The sequence below is a fragment of the Drosophila eugracilis genome, unplaced genomic scaffold (genome assembly GCF_018153835.1).
Source record: "Drosophila eugracilis isolate 14026-0451.02 unplaced genomic scaffold, ASM1815383v1 contig_1781, whole genome shotgun sequence".
Taxonomy (NCBI): domain Eukaryota; kingdom Metazoa; phylum Arthropoda; class Insecta; order Diptera; family Drosophilidae; genus Drosophila; species Drosophila eugracilis.
The window spans coordinates 231315-237314 of record NW_024572623.1 but is presented as its reverse complement, the minus strand read 5'-3'; positions in this window follow the sequence as shown (position 1 = coordinate 237314).

The window sequence follows — 6000 nt, the reverse complement described above, 5'->3', positions numbered from 1 at the left end:
AAGAGGCAGATAGGCGAGAGGGCAGCGACTTATTAAAAACAATCATGAACCAAACACCAGAAACATCTCAGAGCCCGCTTGGAGCACATTATTGATAAACACACAAGTCTGAGGCAGCGGGGAAATCGGATAATGGATTGATGGGGTGAAGGGAACATTCCCATAATATTAAGTGAGAGCCGATAACGAAGACGCTTACTTTTATAGGTATGCGTTAAACTAGATGTGCAGGAATTAGAGGGATTATCCTAGGAATTAACTCACAGCCAATAAGGAAAATATTGAAAATGAATCAGTGGAGAATGTCTGTTTAATATTTTTGTTATTTCGATGAATTTGATAGCAGGAGAGAACTGTTTAATCATCAAAATCCTCTTTAAGATTCCTTCAACCAATGCCCAAAGGTAAACACACCTTTCCCCAGTAAACAATCGATGAAAATTTCCTAATAAACTGGCTTGTATCGTGAACTTCGCGATTGCCAGGCATCCCAAACATCCATAAACATGTCCCTCGGTAAGCCGGCGTTTAGGAAACCTTTTAGCTGCCGCTATGAAAAATCCTAAAAAAAAATGGTAAACCAAATTTCGGCGAAATGAAAATTGCAAGCCACCCAACCCGGAAGATTACAAGCCCCTGCGGCAATTATTTTACGATGCACAAAGGTATTGTTAAATCGTAGCAAGGAAGGAAAAGCGAGCTGAGGAGCAAACAAGCCGGCAGCCAAAGTAAAGCCAAATATGTTGAAATGCGGCCAGGACCAGGACCAAGAGCAAGAGTATGGAAATGCGAAGAGGGGCAGGGATCGGGGTGGAGTCCTGGATGCGAACGTTGCCGCAGTTCAATATGCAGCGGCAGGCAATATTAAAATATCTTAAGGATATTATGTTATTACGCACACATTACACAGCAGACTGCGGGCAGGATGGCAGAATGGCAGGATGGATGGATGGCAGGGCACTCAAATGAGATAATTCCCTGTAAAATAATAATAAAATAAGCAACCTTCAGACAATGTTCAACCCCCGACCGAGGTTTCCACGATTTTCATATTTTCGCAACCCCCGCCGCTTAAGTGCTTTTCAATATGAGCGAAATGCATTAAAGGTATATCTCTCGGATTTTCCCTTTTGGCCGCCGGCTAGGCAATCTTACTGATAGGCGGGGGGCGTGCCAGATTGGCCAGGCCACCGCCCTGAAATCAGGGGGATTTTCGTATTAAACAAAACACACACACACACAATCGGGCTGCGGGGCCAGTGGAAAACTTAAAGAACGATCTGCAGAGTCAGCAGAAAAGGCAAAAAGCCCGTACAAATGAGCCACATTCGAGCAGTGGAAGAAGGCAAATGGGAGACAGCTTTTAGTTTTGATCTAAATGCGTCAATAAATTTTAACACTTTCAGTCGTTCAGTCGTTCGGGCGACAGAAACAAAAGTCATTTCGAGGCTCACAATAAAAAGGAGCCAGCAAACGAGCGGTTTAATACACCCTGGAAAATCTAGGACATAGGTTTACTACTCTTCGAAGAGTTGGCGAGAAAAATAAGATATAAAAGAGGGGAAGTATCTATTAGAAGAAAGACATACCCATTTGTTTTAGAGATTTTTAAACATATAGCAACATATACTACATGTTTACTCTTATCATTTAGTACTAACAATCCCGTAATATAGTCCACTACTGAGTAACTTCTAGTCCAAACAGCGACTTGGACATACACACGCTCCTTTTGCTTTTTGGCCACCTCAGCATTTTCTTCAACTTCTGTGCCAGCTTGGCCTTATCAATGGGCTCGTTTTAAAATCAACGCCTAGTCCTGGGACTCCTGCGAGTCCTGCTTATTTACGAGAGATGTCAATGACTGGGTTTTCCCAAGTTTTTCATTCCATTTATGGCTGCGAATTGGGGCCGAACTAACTTATCGCCCCATGTGCATCTTCAGTGGTACTTTACAAGAGCCTTCGCCGAGGAGGTGGACGCAGTCATTCCCTCAGTCAGTCAGTCAGTCAGTTTGTCAGTTAAGGACTGTTGTCCTGTGGACCAGAAGTAAAGCATCCGCAAAGAGTTCGCACAGAGTTTTAGCCGTAATCCGGCAAGGGGACGGCCATCATGGCACATGGACAAACATTGCTGCCCTGGCAAATTTATCGCCGCTGATAAGCGTTAATAAATTAATTAGAATTATTGAAATGCGTGGTCCGTCGAGGTCCTGCCACCGCAAATCCTCCTCCTTCTGCTCCTGCTCCTGATTCTGTTTCTGTTTCTGCAGCTAAATGCAAACACAGCTATGGACATGGGCATGAATATGGAAGTGGATTGGGCAGTGGGCAGTGGGCAGAAGGCAGGGGCATCGGACATCGAGGATATGGAAGTGGACATGGATGGCAGCCATTATGCGCTGATTTGTGTTGCATACTTTTGCGGCGCAGGGCAGGAACCGAAACAGGACGAACACAGTGGCACATTTCGAAATGCACAGGACACGCACTTTTGAATTAGTTTGTTTGAACTCTCGGGCCTTATCTCAAGTTGTAGATTTTCAACATTTTGTAGCCATTTCCGGTCGCACTTTGCATTTGCATTTGTGGTGTGTGGCATGTGGCATGTGGCATGTGGCATTCGCTTTTATCAATTCAATTTACGCACTTGCATAAAGGGACTCCAGCGAAAATGTTTTGTGGAATCAACTTTGATTTACTATTACCCTCTAAATTAGGCTTACATTATTATGCTTATTATTATGAGTAAAAAGTAAATATTTTTCCCTAAGTTTGTCCACTTTACTAGCTGTTTTTCTAGTGCTTAAGCCTCGTTCAAGTTCTTAAAGCTCTCTTTGGTTATATAGCCTTACGGGATATATATACATCCTGTCCAGTCTGGTTGGCTATTTTTTCTGGCTTACCTTTTGGGCGGTGGCAAACTTTTCACGTCTTGTAGCGTCATTTTTTCGTCCTTTAATGGCATTAAAAAGTTTGTCCGCCGCCGGCGGCCAAAGTTCTGTGCACTAAGGTGCCTTTTTTTATTGGCGCCAGGACGTGTTTGGCCCGCAGGAATTCACTTCCCGTTTCTCAACTCCCAAGTCCTTGAGCTCAAGGTGCAGGCAACAAGGAAAAGCCGGGAGAGAAAAAATTAAATAAAACTTTTTTAGCTCACAAATGTTTTGCTGCTAATTGAAAATATCTGTTGGGTTCAATTAGACGACGCTGCACCGTGCGGCGGCTTAAGCGGCTGACTGGCCAGGCCCCCTGAGCACCCTACCCCCAGTTACCATCAAAAAAATCGCTGATTTAAGCTATTTTTTGTGCAACTTTTCGCTTGTGTGGCGAGACTTTTCAGCTTTTCGCCGAACAACTTGCAGCTGATGGATCGAGGTAACTGGGCAAGGGGAAGGGGCGTTTGATTTCACACAATTCTTGATCTGAAGGGAAAGTTTTTCCACAGTTTAGTGGCATACAAATGAGGACAAGCTTCACCTGCAGCTGAGGGAATTTCACTCCGAAAGAAATGGAAAAGTTCTGACCGAAGGTTAATTGGATAGTAAAAGGAGGTGGAGGGCAAAAGTTTAATCAAAGATCTTCGATTTTTCAGAAAGAGAATTGAATAAATTTACTTTTTCATAAAGTCCAACATAAACTTTAACTTTAATTTACAACCTGAATTAGTTAGTAAGATTTAGCCCAGAGATTAATTTGAGTTTCCTCTTTCCAGCTCCTGTTCCCCGTTAAACACATTTAATGAGCCGCCACACACACTCACACACTCACCCACAATAAATAAACAAAATCAGGCATCAAATGGCCAAACACAAATTGTCAATTAAAAGGTATTTAAGCTTAATACCCAGGTCACACGGCCACGTCGAGCGCTTAATCCACGTAAATTAGTGCAAAAATCAAGTGGATACCTTGCTGTGTACCTCGCTGGACCCCACATTAACCCCCCAAAAACCTCCAGTGGCAGTTGGATATATCAGAGGGAGAGCGGAGGAAGGAGGCCAGAGAGCAGGGCAACCGACACCAATAAAGCCAACAAAGCGTTTTTAGGGTTAAGTCCATGTCAAAGTGTCAGTTTAGTATCGGTATCATGTCATGTTGTCTGCCTGCTCATGGTGGGGATGTTGTTGTTTTTGTTGTTATTCTTGTTGCGGGTGGTTTTTCGGGAGGAGGTCTCCGGAGGGATGGGGGGTTTTAATTTCGTGTGTGCTGTGTGGCAACATCAGGCCAAACAGACGTGTGCTACGGACCCTCTATCTCTGCCTGCAAATTGCGCTGAAGGTGCAACGTTTTACTAATGAATTTAACAAGGATGCTGGCCGGCCAAGAGTGGGTGTGAAAAATGGGTGGATGCACTGAGAGAAAGTTCTTATTGGAGAGTTTTGTAACTTAAAAGTTGAAGAGATCTTAAAGGTTTAATAATAATCATATGTAAAGGCTCTGATAAGGTATAAACCTTTTTCAAAATCAATTTTGGTAGCTCAAAATTCCTTTTGTTTCCTCTGTAAAAAAAAAGAGGGGCAAGGGCCGCACGTTGCAGCGTTGCATGCTCATTAAAATGTCAGGGCGGCAGAAAGCAGTCTGGAGAGGCCAGTTCGTCTGGGCATCAGCTGCACTTTGTGGCCCTGCTGTTTATCCTGCCAACATATTTTTCAAATGTTCCGTTTGCATAAGTGAAAAGGCCAAAAAAGGAAGATAACACACACACACCCACACACACGTGCAGAGGGGGCGGGGGAGATGGGGAGGAGGTGTCCAACATTGGCGTCAACAAGGGGTTAAGAAGACCAAGGGAGAGGGTACAAATCTGCCAACAATGGCGCGTAAATTTACGACTCACCTACGCGACTAGACGGCTTCTGACCGGGCCAAAGAGCTCTCATGGGGTGGACCAAAGCAAGGTGGAAAGGGTGAACCTGATGCCGAGGCACATGTGTGCGGCATATTTAAATTTGTTTTTATCCGCATTTCAGGTTGCATTCCCCGTTAATCCAGTAAAATTGCGTAATTAAATTTGCGCTTCATTTGGCGTTTGTCATGTTTGTCGTTGCGGTGACAAATTTAAACCTGTTGTCCGCCAGCCTAAAATGAACCCTCAACCCCTTTCCTTTTCCCTGTTAATTCCACGATAAAAAACTGAACTGAAACCGAAATTGTTGTACACGTAGTAATTTTTCAATTGCTGCATAATTGAAGGCAAACCGTCGGAGGAATCCGCACCAGAAAAAATTGGCAAAATATTGGCAGCAAATTGTCGGCATGACAAAGTGATGCAGGACCCCAAAGCCCCGTCTCCCCCGACTTTCCAGCCTGTTGATGTGTGGCTTTGTTTGCCACTCTCTCTTTTTTTTGTTTGGGTTTTTTGTTTGCCATAGATTCGTGTGTCCTCTGGGGGAAAATGGAAAGTTGACTAGCAATTGTGTGAACGGCAGATGAAAAATGATTTTTAATTGCTGGGCGTTGAGTGTTGAGGGCTCTGCGGTTGGAGGAAAAGGATGAAAGACCAAGGAGGGACCTCCCGCTCATTTAGCGGGCTTTTTTATGCTGGCCAAAGATAAAGCCCTGTGCAATTGTGAAATTGATAAGCACACGGTGCTTATTACTTCCGGCCCGCCGAGGCAGGGCCCTCGGAGGAAGTCGATAAGGTCCACCAGGCGACGGGCCCGATAAGGCCTCGGCATCGCAGCCAAGATGCAGCTGAACTGCGATCAACTCCAGCGCTGTCGTCGGCTAACTTGAAAGCAGCCGACTATCTTAAGCTAGAACTGAGTCCACACTCTGAAAAATAATTCATCAGTCATAGTACTGATCTGAATAATAGGTTGCATAGCTTGACATATAACACCCACAGCTTCCAAATAATTTTGTTATCACTTTTTGTTTCCGGTGCACAGTGCCACCGGGTTTCTCCTATTCGACAGCCGTGCCAAGCACCGAACGTCACTTTCCTTATCACTTTCATACTGCGACTCGGTTTTTAACGGTTGGCAATGGGATAATGAGG